At 46.4% G+C, this 20,006-nt stretch overlaps 1 long non-coding RNA gene across 2 annotated transcripts; it reads left to right on the forward strand.

The window, feature by feature from the left end:
• The first annotated feature begins 170 nt into the window (after positions 1-170).
• On the forward strand, positions 171-16,576 carry LOC137349410 (uncharacterized). Of its 2 annotated transcripts, XR_010969387.1 has the most exons (4): positions 171-285; positions 10,175-10,298; positions 13,231-13,757; positions 15,686-16,576. It is a non-coding gene; the product is annotated as an uncharacterized lncRNA (long non-coding RNA). The 2 variants fall into 2 exon arrangements; XR_010969386.1 differs by having other exon boundaries at positions 13,231-16,576.
• The last annotated feature ends 3,430 nt before the right edge of the window (positions 16,577-20,006 follow it).

Raw genomic sequence — 20,006 nt, forward strand, 5'->3', positions numbered from 1 at the left:
ACACGCAGGCGTCAGAAGGCTCCGCCCCACGGAGTCCGCCTGTCTCCGCGGAGCATGCGCGGTGCCGCTCCCGGAAGCTGAGCGCAGCCTCGGTAACACCGAGTTTCAACGGCTCTCAGGCCCTGAATCAGAGCCGCCGGGTTCGGCGGACGTGCGGCGTGAACCCCGGGGGAAGGGAGGGGCCGCATTAAAGTGATGGTGCAGCGACTTCAGTCTCCGAGCCGCCATTTCCCAGTTTCTTCTCCCGTTTCCACCGAGTCAGGAAGCCTGTGAGTTGATTGGCTGGTAAGTTTTGTAACTTTGTTTCCCTTTCTCCAAAGTTCGGAAGTTTGTCCAAGGAGCTGGAAATTAAACATTCCAGTTTTCATCAGAATAAGGGGCAGCTTCCTGAGATTTAACTGACACCAATAGAAGGGAAGTGAGTAGCCGGTGAGTAGTCTTTTATTTTTAAGTATTGAGGTTTATTATTTATTTATTTAGAGATACACCGAGTCTGTGCCGACCATCAACCAGCCATTTATATTAATCCTACATTAATCCCATATTCCTACCACATCCCCTCAATTCCCCTACCACCTACCTACACTAGGGGCAATTTACAATCGCCAATTTACCTATCAACCTGCAAATCTTTGGCTTTGGGAGGAAACCGGAGCACCCGGAGAAACCCACGCGGTCACAGGAAGAACCCAGAATCGCTGGAGCTGTGAGGCTGCGGTGCTCACCCCTGCGCCGCTCGTAGTAGCAAGTTTATTACCGAATAGCTGGAGCAATTGCAGGGCTGCTGCAACCTCTGCAGTGAACATCCTGTGCAATAGAAAATAGAAAACATAAAACATGGCAGGCTATAAATAAAGAGCGGGGCTCAATGCCCTTACTTATCTGGTAGCGGAGCGACGACTGGTGGACCTGTGAGGAAGCTGATCCAGAGCGGCGACAGGCTCCCTGTCTCTCTCGGCGTGCGCTGAGACTCGAAAGAGGGAAAAAAAGGACTTAGTGATATCACGGGAAATTTTCAAGATGACGGAAAGCGTCACAGACGGGAGTTTAAGAGAAGTGGTTGCACCCAAAGTGCAGGCAGATAGATGGGTGACCGCTAGAAGGGGCAGGCAGTCAGTGCAGGAATCCCCTGTGGCTATCCCCCTCTCTAACAAGTATACCGTTTTGGATACTGTTGGGGGGGTGGCCTATCAGGAGAAAACAGCAGCAGCCAGAGCAGTGGCACCACGGTTGGCACTGTTGTTCAGCAAGGAGGGACAAAGTGCAGAAGAGTAATAGTTATAGGGGACTCTATAGTCAGGGACACAGATAGGCGTTTCTGTGGATGTGAAAGAGACTCCAGGAAGGTATGTTGCCTCCCTGGTGCCAGGGTCAAGGATGTCTCTGAACGGACAGAGGGCATTGTGAAGTGGGAGGGTGAACAGCCAGAGGTTGTGGTACACATCGGTGCCAATGACATAGGCAGGAAGAGTGATGTCCTGCAGGGGGAGTTTAGGGAGTTAAATAGTAAGTTAAAAAACAGGACCTCTTGGGTTGTAATCTCTGGATTACTCCCTGTGCCTCGTGCCAGTGAGGCTAGAAATCGGAAGATAGTGCAGCTAAACACGTGGCTGAGCAGCTGGTGTAGAAGGGAGGGTTTCAGATATCTGGACCATTGGGCTCTCTTCAGGGAAAGATGGGACCTGTACAAGAAGGATGGGTTGCATCTAAACTGGAAGGGCACTAATATCCTGGCTGCAAGGTTTGCTAGTGTCATTCGGGAGGGTTTAAACTAGTGTGGCAGGGAGGTGGGAACCAGAGCAGTAGGACAGCTAGTGAAGTAAATGAGGAAGACATAGTAAATAAGGCCAGTGGGACGAAGAGGAAGAGCAGGCAGGGAGATGTTGCTGAGCACAGCGGGACTGGTGGGCTGAAGTGCATTTGTTTCAATGCGAGAAGTATAACAGGTAAGGCAGATGAACTTAGAGCTTGGATTAGTACTTGGAAATATGATGTTGCTATTACAGAGACTTGGTTGAGGGAAGGGTAGGATTGGCAGCTAAATGTTCCAGGCTTTAGAAGCTTCAGGTGGGATAGAGGGGGATGTAAAAGGGGTGGGGGAGTTGCATTACTGGTTAAGGAGAATATCACAGCTGTACTGCGGGAGGACACCTCAGGGATCATACAGCAAGGCAATATGGGTGGAGCTCAGGAATAGGAAGGGTGCAGTCACAATGTTGGGGGTTTACTGCAGGCCTCCCAACAGCCAGCGGGAGGTAGAGGAGCAGATATGTTGACAGATTTTGGAAAGATGTAAAGGTAACAGGGTTGTAGTGGTGGGTGATTTTAACTTCCCCAATATTGACTGGGACTCACTTAGTGCTAGGGGCTTGGATGGGGCAGAATTTGTGAGCAGCATCCAGGAGGGCTTCTTGAAACAGTATGTAGATAGTCCAACTAGGGATGGGGCCATTCTGGACCTGGCATTGGGGAATGAGCCCGGCCAGCTGGTCGAAGTTTCAGTGGGGGAGCATTTCGGGAGCAGTGACCATAATTCCATAAGCTTTAAGGTACTTGTGGATAAAGATAAGAGTAGTCCTCGGGTGAAGGTGCTAAATTGGGGGAAGGCTAAATATAACAATATTAGGCAGGAACCGACGAATTTAGTTTGGGGGCGGCTGTTTGAGGGTAAATCAACATCTGACGTGGGAGTCTTTCAGGACCAGCATGTTCCTGTGAGGAAGAAAGACAAGTTTGGCAAGTTTCGGGAGGCTTGGATAACACGGGATATTGTGAGCCCAGTCAAAAAGAAAAAGGAAGCATTTGCAAGGGCTGGAAGGCTAGGAACAGATGAAGCACTTGAGGAATATAAAGACAGTAGAAAGGAACTTAAGCAAGGAGTTAGGAGGGCTAAAATGGGTCATGAAAAGTCATTGGCAAACAGCATTAAGGAAAATCCCAAGGCTTTTTATACATATATAAAGAGCAAGAGGGTAACCAGGCAAAGGGTTGGCCCACTCAAGGACAGAGATGGGAATCTATGCGTGGAGCCACAGGAAATGGGTGAAGTGCTAAATGAGTACTTTGCATCAGTATTCACCAAGGAGAAGGACTTGGTGGATGATGAGCACAGGGAAGGGAGTGCAAATAGTCTCAGTCATCTCATTATTAAAAAGGAGGAGGTGTTGGGTGTCTTGCAAAGCATTAAGGTGGGTAAGTCCCCAGGGCCTGATGGGATCTACCCCAGAATACTGAGGGAGGCAAGGGAAGAAATTGCTGGGACCTTGACAGAAATCTTTGCATCATCATTGGCTACAGGTGAGGTCCCAGAGGACTGGAGAATAGCCAATGTTGTTGCTTTGTTTAAGAAGGGTGGCAAGGATAATCCAGGAAATTATAGGGCGGTGAGCCTTACATCAGTGGAAGGGAAATTATTAGAGAGGATTCTTCGGGACAGGATTTACTCCCATTGGAAACAAACGAATTTATTAGCGAGAGGCAGCATGGTTTTGTGAAGGGGAGGTCGTGTCTTACTAATTTGATTGAGTTTTTTGAGGAAGTGACGAAGATGATTGATGAGGGAAGGGCGGTGGATGTTGTCTATATGGACTTTAGTAAAGGCTTTGACAAGGTCCCGCAGGGCAGACTGGTGCAAAAGCTGAAGTCACACGGGATCAGAGGTGAACTGGCTCAGTCACAGAAGACAGAGGGTAACAGTGGATGGGTGTTTTTCTGAATGGAGGGATGTGACTAGTGGTGTTCCGCAGGGATCAGTGCTGGGCCCTTTGCTGTTTGTAGTATATATAAATGATTTGGAGGAAAATGTAGCTGGTCTGATTAGTAAGTTTGCGGACGACACAAAGGTTGGTGGAGTTGCGGATAATGATGAGGATTGTCTGAGGATACAGCAGGATATAGATCAGTTGGAGACTTGTGCGGAGAAATGGCAGATGGAGTTTAATCAGGACAAATGTGAGGTAATACATTTTGGAAGGTCTAATGCAGGTGGGAGGTATACAGTAAATGGCAGAACCCTTAGGAGTATTGACAGGCAGAGAGATCTGGGCGTACAGGTCCACAGGTCACTGAAAGTGGCAACGCAGGTGGATAAGGCAGTCAAGTAGTCATTCGGCATGCTTGCCTTCATCGGTCGGGGCATAGAGTATAAAAATTGGCAAGTCATGCTGCAGCTGGACAGAACTTTAGTTTGGCCACACTTAGAATATTGCGTGCAATTCTGGTCACCACACTACCAGATGGACGTGGAGGCTTTGGAGAGGGTACAGAGGAGGTTTACCAGGATGTTGCCTGGTCTGGAGGGCATTAGCTATGAGGAGAGGTTGGAAAAACTCGGATTGTTTTCACTGGAACAATGGAGGTGGAGGGGCGACATGATAGAGGTTTACAAAGTTATGAGCGACATGGACAGAGTGGATAGTCAGAAGCTTTTTCTCAGGGTGGAAGAGTCAGTTACTAGGGAACATAGGTTTGAGGTGCAAGGGGCAAAGTTTAGAGGGGATGTGTGAGGCAAGTTCTTTACACAGAGGGTGGTGAGTGCCTGGAACTTGCTGCCAGGGGAGGTGGTGGAAGCAGATACGATAGCGACGTCTAAGAGACATCTTGACAAATATATGAATAGGAAGGGAATAGAGCGATATGGGCCCTGGAAGTGCAGAAGATGTTAGTTTCGGCAGGCATCAAGATTGACGCAGGCTTGGAGGGCCGAATGGCCTGTTCCTGTGCTGAACTGTTCTTTGTTCTTTGTTTGTGATTGGTTGGGTAATTAACAACTGTTAGTCAATTTAATTAGATTTAAAAAATAAGGGGAAAGTTGTTTTTTGTTTGAAAAAAGACCTCGAGTGATAAAGTGAGTTCGAAGAGTGTGTTTTTTTTCAATTAGAGTAATTTAGATTGTCGTGGGTAGTGTTTGGAGTAGAACAAGCCTCCAATGTAATTAATATCTTTTAAAGGGAGTAACTAATTAATCCAAAGGTAAGTCATGGCAGGAGAGCTCAGCCCCGTGATATGCTCCTCCTGCACTATTTGGGAAATCAGGGATGCTTCCAGTGTCCCTGACGACCATGTGTGCAGGAAGTGGATCCAGCTGCAGCTACTGACTACCCGCATTATGGAGCTGGAGCTGCAGGTGGATTCACTGTGGAGCATCCGCGATGCTGAGGACGTTGTGGATAGCACGTTTAGAGAGGTGGTCACACTGCAGGTAATGGCTGCACAGGCAGAAATGAGATGGGTGACCACCAGATGGAGTAGTAGGCACAGGCAGGTAGTGCAGGAGTCCCCTGTGGCCATCCCCCTCTCAAACAGATAGACCACTTTGGATACTGTTGGGGGGAATGACCTCCCAGGGGAAAGCAGCAACAGCCAAGTTAGTGTTACCACGCATGGCTCTGCTGCACAGCAGGGGAGGAAAAGGACTGGAAGAACTATACTGATAATGGATTCTATCGTAAGGGATACAGATAGGCATTTCTGTGGCCACAAACGTGACTTCAGGATGGTATGTTGCCTCCCTGGTGCTTGGGTCAAGTTAGTCACGGAATGGCTGCAAGACATTCTGAAGGGGGGGTGAACAGTCAGAGATCGTGGAACACATTGGTACCAACGACGGAGGTAAAAAGAGGATGAGGACCTGAAACAATAATTGAGGGAGCCAGGTAGCAGATTAAAAAGCAGGACCTCAAAGGTTGTAATCTCTGGATTACTCCAGTGCCACATGCTAGTGAGTATAGGAATAGGAGGAAAGAGCAAATGAATGCGTGGCTGAAAAGATGGTGCAGGAGGGAGGGCTTTAGCTTCCTGGATCACTGGGTCTGTTTCTGGCAAAGGTGGGACCTGTACAAGTTGGATGAACATCCTTGCCGGGAGGTTTACGAGTGCTGTTGGGGGCAGTTTCAACACATTTGGCGGAGGAATGGGATACAGAGTGGAGGTATAGGAGCGGGTGATGCTCAGTCAAATATAGAAGAGAAACTGAGTCAGTCTGTTAGGCAGAGCAAATATAGACCTGTTAAGGCACAAGTGACAAATGCAAGGTTGTATTGCATTTATTTTAATGCATGACAGATGAATTGAGGGCGTTGATTAGCACATGTGATTATGATATAGTTGCTATCACAGAGATGGTTGAGAGAAGGGCAGGACTGGCAGCTCAATATTCCAGGCTATAGAATCTTCAGGTGTGACAGGAGAATGGATAAAAGAGGAGGTCGCATTGCTCTGTTGATCAAGGAGTCAATTACTGCTGTAAGGAGGGATGATATCTGAGAAGGTTCTTCACATGAGGCCAGATGAGTAGAACTTAAAAACAAAAAGGGGGCAATCACTTGGCTGGGAGTGTACTACAGGCCTCCAAACAGTCAGGGAGAGATAGAGGAGCAGATATGTAGGTAAATCTCAGAGAGGTGTAAAAATAATGGAGTAATAATATTAGGGGATTTCAACTAACCTGATATCAACTGGGATGGTCTGAGTGTAAAAGACTTAAAGGGGGCGGAATTCTTAAAATATATACAGGAGACTTTTTTGAGCCAGTACCGAGAAAGTGCAACACGAAAAGGCGCAGTACTGGACCTAATCCTAGGGAATGATGCTGGACAAGTGGTAGAAGTGTCAGTGGGGGTGCATTTCGGGGATAGTGACCATAATTCTAAGAAAAAGACAAAGGCGGGCTGGAAATAAAAGTACTGAATTGGGGGAAGGCTGATTTCAATATGATAAAACAGGATCTGGCCAAAGTGGACTGGGAGCAGCAACTTGTAGGAAAGTCTGCATCAGACCAGTGGGAGTCATTCAAAGAGGAAATAGTGAGGGTTCAGAGGCAACATGTACCCGTAAAAGTGAAGGGTAGGACCAACAAGTCCAGGGAACCCTGGATGTCAAGGGGTATAGAAGATTGGATCAGAAAAAAAAAGGAGGCTTATGCCAGATTCAAAGTGCTGAAAACAGCAGAGGACCTGGAGGAGTATAGAAAGTGTAGTGGGGTGGCGGCGGGGGCGGGGTGGGTACAAAAAAAAGTAATTAGGAGAGCAAAGATGGGGCATGAAAAAACACTGGCGGGCAAGATCAAGGAAAATGCTAAGGCATTTTCGAAGTATATTAAGGGCAAGAGGATAAGCAGTGAAAGAGTGGGGCCCATTAGGGACCAAAGTGCCAATCTGTGTGTGGAGCCGGAGGACATAGGTGAGGTTTTAAATGATTACTTTGCATCTGTTCACTATGGAGAAGGATGATGTAGGTGTAGAGATCAGGGAGGGGGATTGTGATACACTTGAACATATTAGCATTGAAAGTGAGGAAGTATTAGCTGTTTTAGCGGGCTTAAAAGTGGATAAATCCCCAGTCCCAGATGAGATGTATCCCAGGCTGTTATGTGAGGCAAGGGAGGAGATAGCAGGGGCTCTGACATACATTTTCAGATCCTCTCTGGTCACAGGAGAGGTACCAGAGGACTGGAGGACTACGACTGTGGTGCCATTATCAAGACGGGTAGCAGGGATAAACCAGGTACTTACAGGCCAGTGAGTCCAACATCAGTGGTTGGGAAAATATTGGAAAAAGTTCTGAGGGACAGGATTAATCTCCAGTTGGAGAGGCAGGGATTAATCAGGGATAGTCAACATGGCTTTGTCAGGGGGAGATCGTGTCTAACTAACCTGATTGAATTTTTCAAGGCAGTGATTAGGTGCGTAGATGAGGGTAAAGCAGTTGATGTAGTCTGCATGGATTTCAGTCAGCTTTTGATAAGGTCCCACTTGGGAGAGTGGTTAAGAAGGTCAGAGCCCATGGGATCCAGGGCAATTTGGCAAATTGGATCCAAAATTGGCTTAGTGGCAGGAGGCAGAGGGTGATGGTCGAGGGTTGTTTTTGCGAGTGGAAACCTGAGATCAGTGGTGTGTCGCAGGGTTCGGTACTGGGACCCTTACTGTTTGTAGTGTACATTAATGATTTATATGTGAATATAGGAGGTATGATCAGCAAATTCGCAGTTGACATGAAAATTGGTGGTGTCGTAAATAGTGAGGAGGAAAGCCTTAGATTACAGGACGATATAGATGGGCAGAGCAGTGGCAAATGGAATTTAATCCTGAGAAATGTGAGGTGATGCATTTTGGGAGGACTAACAAGGCAAGGGAATATACAATGGATGGGAGGACCCTAGGAAGTAATGACGGTCAGAGGGGCCTTGGTGTACTTGTCCATAGATCACTGAAGGCAGCAGCACAGGTAGATAAGGTGGTTTGGAAGGCATATGGGATACTTGCCTTTATCAGCTGAGGCATTGAATATAAGAGCAGGGAGGTTATGGTGGAGCTTTTATAAAACGCGAGTTCGGCCACAGCTGGAGTACTGTGTACAGTTCTAGGCACCACACAATAGGAAGGATGTGATTGCACTGGAGAGGGTGCAGTGGAGATTCACCAGGATGTTGCCTGGGCTGGAGCATTTCAGGTATGAAGAGAGACTGAAAAGGCTGGGGTTGTTTTCGTTAGAGCAGAGAAGGCTGAAGGGGGATATGATTGAGGTATTCAAATTTATGAAGGGCATTGATAGGTTCGATAGGAAGAAACTTTTTCCTTTCGTGGAGGTGTCAATAACCAGGAGACATTGATTTTAAGGTAAGGGGCAGGAGGTTTAGAGAGGATTTGTGGGAAAAAACAAGTTTCACCCAGAGGGTGGTTGGAATCTGAAAAGCACTGCCTGAAGAGGTGGTAGAGGCCGGAACCCTCACAACATTTAACCATGTATTTAGATGAGCACTTGAAACACCATAGCAGACAAGACTGTGGGCCAAGTGCTGGAAAATGGGATTAGAATAGTTAGGTGCTTGATGGCCGGCACGGACACGATGGGCCGAAGGGCCTGTTTCTGTGCTGTATAACTCTGACTCTATTTACAGCACAGGAGGAGGCCATTCTGCCCATTGTATCTGTTCATCCCACTTTCCAGTTGTTCCGACCTCACAGATTGTCAATATGAAAAATATGAGATATGAATCCCCAGACCACACTAATAAATTACACAAGATTTCACATTTTCAGTCTTTTGTTCTAATAACTAAACTAAAAGAAATCCCCAATTATCTAAACAGCACTTTGATTGTAAATTGTGGTGTCAGCTATTTCCAAAGATATTTTCTTTACTTATTCAACACTTGACTATCTCACACCACACTGATACATTACACAGTCCTTTTTGATGACAAAAGCCTTTGCAGTTACAAGTCCCAAATTCCTGCCAATGGTGGGGCTGCTCCGACCTCTGGAATGCACATCCTGTGTAATGTGCCAACTCCAGATAACCATTTGTGTAGGAAGTATCATTGGGGGAGGTGGTGACATCGGGGTAATGTCACTGGAACATGGGTTCGATTCCCACCACGGCAGATGGTGAAATTTAAATTCAATTAATAAATCTGCAATTAAAAAGCCATCTGGCTCATGAGATGGGAAATCTGCTGTCCTGACCTGGTCTGGCCGACATGTGACTCCAGATCCACAGCAATGTGGCTGACTCTGAAATGCCCTCTGAAATGGCCGAGCGAGCCTCTCAGTTGTCAAGGGCAGTTTGGGATGGGCAATAAATACTGGCCGAGCCAGCAACACCCACATCACATGGATGAAGATAAAACAAGTTGCAGCAGCTCGCACTCCGGTTTTCGGAGCATGAACTGCAGCTGGTGTCACTGCGGTGCATCCATGAGGTGAGAGATTTGTGGACAGCACGTTTATAGATATGGTCACCCTGCAGCTTAAGAGTATGCAGGGAGAGAGGCAATGGGTGGCCAACTGACAGTCAAGAAGAAACAGGCAGGGAATGCAGGAGACCCCTGAGTGCATCTCACTCTCCAACCAGTATTCAGTTCTGAATACTGATGAAAGTGATGGTTCATCTAAGGAGTGCAGCCAGAGTCAAGGCCATGGCAGCACCGTTGGATCAGCTTCACAGAGGGTCACAAAGCTGACTGAATGAGCAATAGTGATAGGAGATTTGATAGGGGAGTACACAGGCGTTTCTGCAGCCGCAGACGTGAATCCAGGCTGGTGTGTGGCCTCCCTCAGGACAATGTACAGCAGGGTGCATGTACAGTCATCCTGGGCCAGGAAGCAGGAGGAGAGAATGTTGTGAATTTCTATCCTGGACTGACAGTGATGGTTTTTGTAAACTCCTTTTACAGGGGCTTAGAAGCAGGGGATATGCAGATGGGGAATCTCGAGCCAAACATCACATCAAGATCTGACACAGTCACTCGATACATCAGGACCTGAATATCATCGGCCTTTGAATGTGGAAGGAGAAAGGTTTGTCTGTTCTGTCTATGGGAAAAGATTTCAGGTATCAGTGAGAGTGGAAAAGCACTGAGATACACAAAGCCCTGGTTAGACCACACCTGGAGTATTGTGTTCAGTTCTGGGCACCACACCTTCGGAAGGATATAATGGCCTTGGAGGGAGTGCAGTGTAGATTTACCTGAATGATACCTGGACTCCAAGGGTTAAATTACGAGGAGAGATTACACAAATGAATCAGAGTCATTACAGCACAGAAGGAGGACATTGATCTTTTTGATTCCATCCCAGCTCTCTGTAGAACAATCCAGTCAGTCCCATTCACCCACTCTATCCCCGTAGTCCTGCAGGTTTATTTCCCTCAAGTGTCCATCTAATTTCCTTTTGTAATCATTGATCGTCTCCACTTCCACCACCCTCGTCGGCAGTGAGTTCCAGGTCATTACCACTCACTGTGTAAATAAACTGCTTCCTCACATCCCTCCTGTATCTCAAAACCTGAATCTGTGTCCACTAATCCTTGTATCATCAGCTAATGGGAACAGCTTTTCTTGGTCTGCCTTATCTAAACCTGTCATCATTTTCAACACCTCTATCAGATCCCCCCTCAATCTCCTTTGCTCCAAGGAGAACAACACCAGCTCCTCCAACCTAACCTTGTAGTTAAATTCTCTCATCTCAGGAACCATTCTGATAAATCTCTGCACCCTCTCAAGGACCTTCACATCCTTCCGAAAGTGTGGTGACCAGAACTGGATGCAATACTCTAGTTGTGGCCTAACCAGAGCTTTATAAATGTTCAGCATCACTTCCTTCCTTTTGTGTTCAATACCTCTATTTATGAGGCCCAAGATCCCATTTGCTTTGCCAGCTGTTCCCTCAACACATCCTTCCACTTTCAGTGATCTCTGCACATGAACCCTCAGGTCCCTCTATCCCTGCAAACTCTTTAGAACTGTACCATTAAGTGTATGTTGCCTCTCCCTATTCCTTCTGCCAGAATGATTCACCTCACTGTGAGGGTTGTAGTCCCTGGAATTCAGAAGATTAAGGGGTGATTTAATCAAAGTTTTCAAGATATTAATTGAAACTGATAGGGTAGATAGAGAGAAACTCTTCTCCATCACCTGCAATACTCGGCAGCATCGTCTAAAACTTAGAGCCATAACTTTCATTAATCCACCCCTGGGCCCAGTGAACCTGAGCATTAATCCACCCAGGCTGAATGTACACAGAATTACAGCCCAGAAACAGGCCGTTCAGCCCCACTAGTCTGTGCTGCTGTTTATAATCCACATGAGCCTCCTCCCAATCTGATTACCTTGTCCCACTCTGTCCCCATATCCCTCTATTCCCTTCTCCCTCATAAATGTATTGAGCCTCCCCTTAAACACATCATTGTTATCACCTTCAACCACTCCACATGGCAGTGAGTTCCACATTCTCACCACTCTCTGAGTAGAGAAATTCCTCCTAAGTTCTCTATTTGACCTGTTAATGTCTGTATTATATTGCTGCCCCCTTGTTCTGACTGACTGATAATTTTAAAGACCTCTATCAGATCTCCTCCTAGTCTTCTCTTTTCCAGAGAAAGGATCCCCAGCCTGCTCAATCTTGCTGGATAGTAACATCCTCTCTGGTGACATCTTTGTAAATCTATTCTGCACTTTCTTCAGTCTTCAATATCCTTTTTTAATCTGGAGACCAGAACTGCTCACAGTCCTTCTTAGTGAGGTTCTCTATAAATTTAACATTCCCTCCCTGCTGTTACATTGTATTCCTCTAGAAAAGAACATCAACTCTTTCTTTGCTCTTTTATCCACTTGTGTTGCTCCTTTTAGTGATTTATGTGACTCTGTTCCCAGATCTCTTTGTTCCTCTGCTCCATTTAATTTCTTACATTCTAACCAATAACTGGCCTCCTTATTCCTCCTCCCACAATGAACCAGTTCACATTTCACTATGTTGAATTTCATTTCCCATTTATCTGTCCAGTCTGCCAGCCTGTTTCTGTCTTCCTGGATTTCAATGCACTCCTCCTCATTATTAGTTCTATCATCCAGTTTGGTGTCAACTACAAGTTATGAAAACATCCCTCTAATTCCTGAGTCCAAATGTGGGTGAAGAACAGAATTCCCAGTGTACTTCACACTATAGTTGATGTCCCGGGCACTCGGGTTTCTGTATAATTTATTTAATAATTTTCTCCATTGTCTCTCTGACCCTGATCTCAATGGGATGACACAAAATCATCCATTCAATATTTGGAGCTTTCAGTGCAGGATTCATTACCCAGGACTCCCGTGATAAGGGTCAGTCCCTTTTCAATGACCACAGGGGCCCGGTGCATTGGCGTGGGATCGAACTGTGCACTGAGCATGTCCAGCGTAGGTAATGGAGATGGACTGAGATGGACCAGGTGGCTCGGGAGGTGAGAGGAGATGTGGGTACAGGGGAGGAATTGGAGCCTTGGGTGGACTGGTCGGCCAAGAGGCCCCGTGTTTACCTCATGGTGACAGGTCCGGGGGAGAGGGGTCACTGGCCGCTATCTTGGACAGGGCGGGGTCAGGGTGCAAGCACAGCCATCTTGGTGAGGGCACAGAGAGCAAACAGGACCTGACAAATTCTGTTTCCAACTGGGTCCGAGTGCCCAGGAGATGGGGCATCCTGGACAATAGGGTTTTAAGCAGCTTCACCCACTCTCAGGCTGCATGTGATGTTTGCAGCCTTGAAGAGTCCATGGGCCATGTATATATTCAGTGTGAGAGGTTACAGCCCCTGTATCATTACCTGAATGGGCTGCTCCTCAACTTAGAATCCTGGAAATTTACAGTACGGAAGGAGGCCATTCGGCCCAGCGTGCCCTCGCTGGCTGAGCCATCCAGCCTAATCCTTCTTTCCAGCTGTTGGTCCATCGTGTTATGATCCTGTATTTTTTTTCTAGGAAGAATGCAGTGTGCCTTTAAGGCTGGAAAAGGAACAGTACTGCTTTAAGGCAACAAGCTCCAGAGACTGAGTCAAAGAATGTATTCTCGTTGCCCCGGGATACAGCCACTCAGAGTCTGAAGATCGAGAGGTACATTGTTTCCAATTGACATTTGAAACTGGTTGAAAAACTAGCATTTGAGACACCGTTAACAGAGACAGACACAGATGATCATCCAGCATATACTGAAGGAAAAGAGAGCTCTCTCTTGGTTTATTTAGACCCTAATTATTATACTCTCAAAATTTTTTTTATATCAAGCCAGATTAATTTCATAAAAGAAGATAACCAATTCCTTTAACTACTGAACTGTAATTGTTGAAATTTATCGCTGGAGAAGAACAGCATCAATTCAACTGCTGAACTAGACTATGAACTGCTCTACTGTTTTATTTTCTCCCCCCCCCACCCCCAATCAGACGGCTGTAAGGACTTCAAGCAACCTTGGACTATTCCACTTAGGAAGATTTCACTTCAGCAGGAGCGTAAATATGCAAAGACACTATTTTTTCTGTTTAAAATGTTTATATGTTAGTAGTGTTTAAGAAGTTAGTTTTTCGAATTAAACACTTAATTCGTTGATCTAAAGACACCTGGTTTGGTTTGCCTTATTCGGGGGTTAATAGATGGTACAATTTGGCTGGATCTTTCCTTAATTTGGAATGTTTAAAATGTCAGGCGATCTGTGAGGGACAGGACTGAATCAACAGTGTGTTTCTCCCACCACTATCAAAACTGTATATTTTGATTGGGGGGCTTTGACTTGAGCGGTTGGTCGTAATAATACACTTGTAGGTTAGGGCAGTAATTGTTTTGAAGGTTTCTGCCTCTACCACCCTCCCAGGCAGTGAGTTGTAGATCCCCACTGCCCTCTGGTTGAAAACATTTCCCCTCAAATCCCTTTTAAATTTCCTACCTCTTACCATAAATCGATGCCCCTGGTTATGGGCCCCTCAACCAAGGGGAATAGGTCCTTCCTAACCACTCTATTTCGACCCATCATCATTTTCTACACTTCAATTCGGTCTCCCCTCAGCCTCCTCTGTTCCAAAAAAAAACAACCCTCACCTATCCAATATTTCCTCAGAACGAAAATTCTCCAATCCAGACAACATCCTCGTAAATCTCTTCTGTACCCTCTCTAATATAGCCACATCTTTCCTGCAGTGCAGTGACCAGAACTGTACACAGTCCTCCAGCTGTGTTCTAACCAGTGGTTTATACATTTCCAGAGTAACCTCCATGCTCTTATGTTCTCTGCCTTGGCCAATAAAGGCAAGTATCCCTTCCGCCTTATCTACCTGCCCAGCCATATTCAGGGATCTATGAACATGCACTCCAAGTTCCCTCTGTTCCTCTATACTTCTCAATATCCTACCATTTATTGTGTATTCCCTTGCCTTGTTGGCTGTCTCCAAATACATTACCTCACACTTGTCCGGATTGAATTCCATTTGTCACTATTCTGCCCATCTGACCAGTCCATTGATATCTTCCTGCAGTTTACAGCTTTCTTCTTCATTATCAACCACATGGTCAGTTTTTGTATCATCTGCAAAGTTTTTAATCAAACCCCCTACATTCAAGTCCAAACCATTGATATATAGAACAAAAAGCAAAGGACCCAGTACTGATCCCTGCAGAACCTCACTGAAAACAGCCTTCCAGTCACACAAACACTCATCAACCATTACCCTTTGCTTCCTGCCTCTGAGTCAATTTTGGCTCTAACTTGCTGCTTTGCTTTTATTTTCATGACCAGTCTGCCTAGTGTGACCTTATCAATGGCTTTGGTTACAGTTTAGCCCCATTCTCCTAATCTCTGGCCACTCGGTGTGGAGGTGGGGTGGGGAGGTTGGAGGATCTTTTCTGGGACCTGCTCTTGGGCCTGGTTAAAACTCCACCCACACCCACAGCCCTTTCGATCACATGCCCTTCCAAAACCCCCAGTCCCCCCAATGCCCTCCTCTCCCTCACCTCATCCACCCCAAACCCACCCAGGTTTGTATATTTGAACACTCAGTTCTCACCTTCTCCATCTCTCTCTCGCTCAGGCTGAGAAACAATGTGTAGGTCCAGGATGTACAGGGACCATGTTGGGAGTGGGGGTGTCACTCTGGCTGCTGCCCTGTCTTCCGTGGTCTTGTCTGTGCCAGGGTGGCCTTCTGCAACCGGTGGACACCTCAGGATACGGAGTGTCTCGTGGACACTGGGAGCAATGTTCTGGTTTAGTTGGGAAGGTTCCCTTTGCTTCTGTTACAATTTGTTGCTTAATTTGGCTTCTTTTAGTTTGAATGGACCACATGTTTGGGGGAAACAAGAGAGGAAAGAATGTTCCATAGAAACTAGAACTGTCTATTCTGAATTTCTACCCTGGACTGACAATGCTGACTTTTGTAAACTCCTTTTACAGGGTATTAGAATGGGAGTATTTATTGACGGGAAATTCAAACCAAGCATCACATCAAGATCTGACAGAAACACTCGATTCATCAGGACCTGAATATCATCGGACTGAGAATGTGGAAGGAGAAATGTTTGTCTGTTCTGCCTGTGGGAAAAGATTTCAAACATCAGTGTGACTGGAAAAGCACCGAGACACACACACCCGAGTGAGAGTGTTCCAGTGACTGACTGTGGAAAGAGCTTTAACCAGTTACACAGCCTGAAAAAACATCACACCATTCACAGCGGGGAGAAACTGTACACGTGTTCTGTGTGTGAACGAGGCTTCAACTGATCATCCAACCTGGAGAGACACAAGGACACCCTCACCATGGAGAAACCGTGGAAATGTGGGGACTGTGGGAAGGGATTCGGTTCTCCATCAAAGCTGGATATTCATTAACTCAGTCACACTGGGGAGATGCCGTTCACCTGCTCAGTGTGTGGGAAGGGATTCACTCAGTTATCACACCTGCTGACACAGCAGAGAGTTCACAAGGGTAGGTTGGAGAAGTTGGGGTTGTTCTCCTTGGAGCAAAGGAGATTGAGGGAAAATATCATAGAAATAAACTTGCAGGGCTTTGGGCTGATGTGGGGCAGTGGGACTGAGTGGATTGCTCCCTGGAGAGCTGACATGGAATTGATGGGCCAAATGGCCTTGTTCTGTGCTGTAAATGATGCTGTGTCTCTGTGACTGTGTTTTGAGACAGGATATCCCAGCTCTCCACCCTGGGATTCTCAGTATGAACAGGATTCGGAGTGGGGAGGACTCACTAACCATGGTTTACTGTAAATGTTAAAGTTAATATCAAAATTAAAGGAATGGAATTGCACAAAGATGGGTGGCAGGTCAGAATGTTGGACAGAATATAGAAAAACAGTAAAGAATGACTAAAAGATTGATAAGGAGTGCAGATTGTAAACAGAGTCTGGAGGTATGTGTTTGCTGAGTGGTGAGTTCAGTGAAGGGGAGAGGAGGTGCTCCTTTTTTTTTCTACTTTTTCAGTCCTCCAGTATTTGGTTCTTGTTTCTGTGCAGTGGAAGGAGCTGGTTGGTGAGTAACTGGTCAAATATTCTCCTTCTAAATAGTCGGTTAAGTTAAGGTCTGGCACGGCAGCTTGGCTGAGTACAAAGCACAGCTTGTGACATGTGGGATGTCGTGGACGCACCATGTGTCCTAGACAAACACATCTGCAGGAAGTGTCACCGGCTGCACAAGCTTGAGCTCTAGGGTTTGGATCTCGAGCAGTGGCTGGAGTCACTGTGCAGAGAACGACATGGATAGCAGGTTTAGGGAGGTGATCACACCACAGGTTAGAAGCATGAAAGAGGATAAGGAATGGGTAACCGACAGACAGTCTAAGAGAACCAGGCAGGTAGTGCAGGAGTCCCCTGATATGATCTCACTTGATAATCGGCTTTCCATTTTGGATACTGGTGAGGGTGATGGTTCCTCAGAGGAGTGCAGACAGAGCCATGTTTTTGGCACCACAGGTGGCTCAGCTGCACAAGAGGGGAGGAGGAAGAGTGGAAGAGCAGTCGTGATGGGGCATTCATTAGTCAGGGGAACACAGAAGTCTTTCTGCAGCCGTAGGTTGGACTCCAGGATGGTGTGTTGCCTCCCTGGTGCCAGGATCAAGGATGTCACGGAACGGCTACAGGACATTTATCTGGGGGAAGGTCAACAGCCAGAGGTCGTGGTCCACGTTGGCACCATTAACATAGATGGAAAGGGTAAATGAGGTCCTGACAACAAATTTTAGGGAACTAGGAAGGAGATTAAAAAAGCAGGGCCTCAAAAGCAGTTATCTCAGGATTACTCCTACTCCCATGTGCAAGTGAGCATGGGAATACAAGAATTGACCGATTGAACAGGTGGTTGGAGAACTGGTGTGGGAGGGACGACATCAGATTTCTGACGCACTGGGACTCGTGCAGGGGCAGGTGGGACCCGTACAAGATGGACGGGTTGCTTCTTAGTAGGACTGGGACTAATATCCTCACAGGGAGATTACTAGTGCTGTTGGGGCGGGTTTAAACTAGATTGGTAAGGGGATGGAAACCTGAGAGGGAGTTCCAATTGGAGGGAAGCAAAACTGGTAACTTGTCAGGGGTATGGCAACCAGGGAAAATATCAGACAGAACACCAAGGTGCACAGAATACTGGGGGAGATAGATAGCACTTGAGTGGGAATAGCAAGTTCTCAGGTGGGATCAGAGTCAGGGAGAAAGTAATAAAGTCGAAATCAGGGTTAATGTGTATGTATGTGAATGCACACAGTGTGGCTAATAAGATTGGTGAGGTCCACGTGCAGATTGCCATGTGCAAATATGATCTTGTGGCGAGAACAGAGACATGACTCAAAGAAGGGCAGGACTGGGTGTTAAATATTCCTGGATACAAGGTGTTCAGGAAAGGGAAAGGGGTGGCGGAGTATTGATTAATGAGAACATTGCTGTGTTGGAGAAAAAGGATGTCCCATTAGTGTCCAGAACAGAATCAATTTGGCTAGAACGAAGGAACAAAAAAGGTGCATTTACATTGCTCAGTGTTGTCTATAGGCCACCAGCTAGTGGGAAGAACGTGGAGGAAAAATAATGCAAGGAAATTACAGAGAGGTGCAAAAATTATAGGGTAGTTATAATGGGGGACTTTAATTATTCAAACATATAGTGGGATAGTAGTAGTGTAAAGGGCAGTGAGGGACAAGTGTTCCTCGAGTTGTTCAGGAAAATTTTACACAGCAGTATGTTGCTCGTCTAATGAGAAAGGAGGCGTTCCTCGACCTGGTTCTTGACAATGAGGTGGTCCAAGTGGATCAAGTATCAGTAGGGGAGATTGATCATTGTATCAACAGAGAACAGCACAGGAACAGGCCATTCAGCCCTCCAAGCCTGCGCCGATCTTGATGCCTGCCTAAACTAAAACCTTCTGCACTTCCGGGGCCCATATCCCTCTATTCCCGAAAATAAAAGCAAAATACTGTGGATGCTGGAAATCTGAAATAAAAACAAGAAATGCTGGAACAGCTCAGCAGGTCTGGCAGCATCTGTGAAAAGAGAAGCAGAGTTAACGTTTCGGGTCAGTGACCCTAAGGTTCCGAAGAAGGGTCACTGACCCGAAATGTTCACTCTGCTTCTCCTTTCACAGGTGCTGCCAGACCTGCTGAGTGGTTGCAGCATTTCTTGTTTTTATTCCCTCTATTCCCTTCCTATTCATATATTTGTCAAGATTAAAGAAGGCAACAGACAATCTCATAATTACTCATTTCCAGCCACCCTGACATCCACTCCCTGAGATTGTATTTTTATTCTTTCATGGGATGTGGGCATCGCTGGCAAGGCCAGCCTTTGCTGCCCATCCCTAATTGCCCCTAACAACTGAGTGGCTTGCTAGGCCATTTCAGAGGGCAGTTAAGAGCCAACCACATTGCTGTGGGTCTGGAGTCACATGTATTCCAGACCTGGTAAGGACATTAGTGAACCAGATGGGTTTTTACGACAATCGATGATAGTTTCGCGGCACTATTTCTGCGACTAGATATCTTAATTCCAGATTTTTTCTATTAATTAATTGAACTTATTAATTAATTGAATTCAAATGCCACCAGCTGCCGTGGTGGAATTTGAACCTGTCTCCCCAGGGCATTGGCCTGGGCCACTGGATTACTTGTTCAGTGACATTATCACCATGCCATTGTTTTGCCCCAGAAGGCATAAGATTTAGGCTGACTATTGAAAAGGACAAAGAACAATCCAGAGAAACAGTAATTAACTGGGGGAAAGACAACTTCAATGGCGTAAGAATGGAGCTGGCTGAATAAGTGAGATTCAAAAGTTGCCAGGAAACCTGATAGCTGAACAATGCGTTACCTTCAAAAAAAATACAGTTCGGGCACAGTTAACATATGTTACCTCGAAGTGGAAACGTAAGGCAAATAAATCCAGAGCTCCCTGGATTATAAAAGAGGTAGAGATTACGATCAAGAAAAAGTGTGCTGTTTTCCTTGAAGAGAAGGCTGAGAGGTGATTTGGTCGAGGTATTCAAAATCATGAGAGGTCTGGACAGAGAATCATACCTTACAGACAATGTCCCAGACACTGCCATCACCATCCCCAGGTGTCCCACCAGCAGGACAGACCCAGCAGAGGTGACGGCACAGTGTTATACAGTCAGGAGGGAGTTGCCCGAGACGTCCTCAACATGGGCTCCGGACCCCATGATGTCTCATGGCATCAGGTCAAACAGAGTAGATGGAGAGAAACTGTTCCCACTGGTGAAAGGATGG

Source organism: Heterodontus francisci, chromosome 34 (assembly GCF_036365525.1).
Source record: "Heterodontus francisci isolate sHetFra1 chromosome 34, sHetFra1.hap1, whole genome shotgun sequence".
In the NCBI taxonomy this organism is placed as follows: Eukaryota; Metazoa; Chordata; class Chondrichthyes; order Heterodontiformes; family Heterodontidae; genus Heterodontus; species Heterodontus francisci.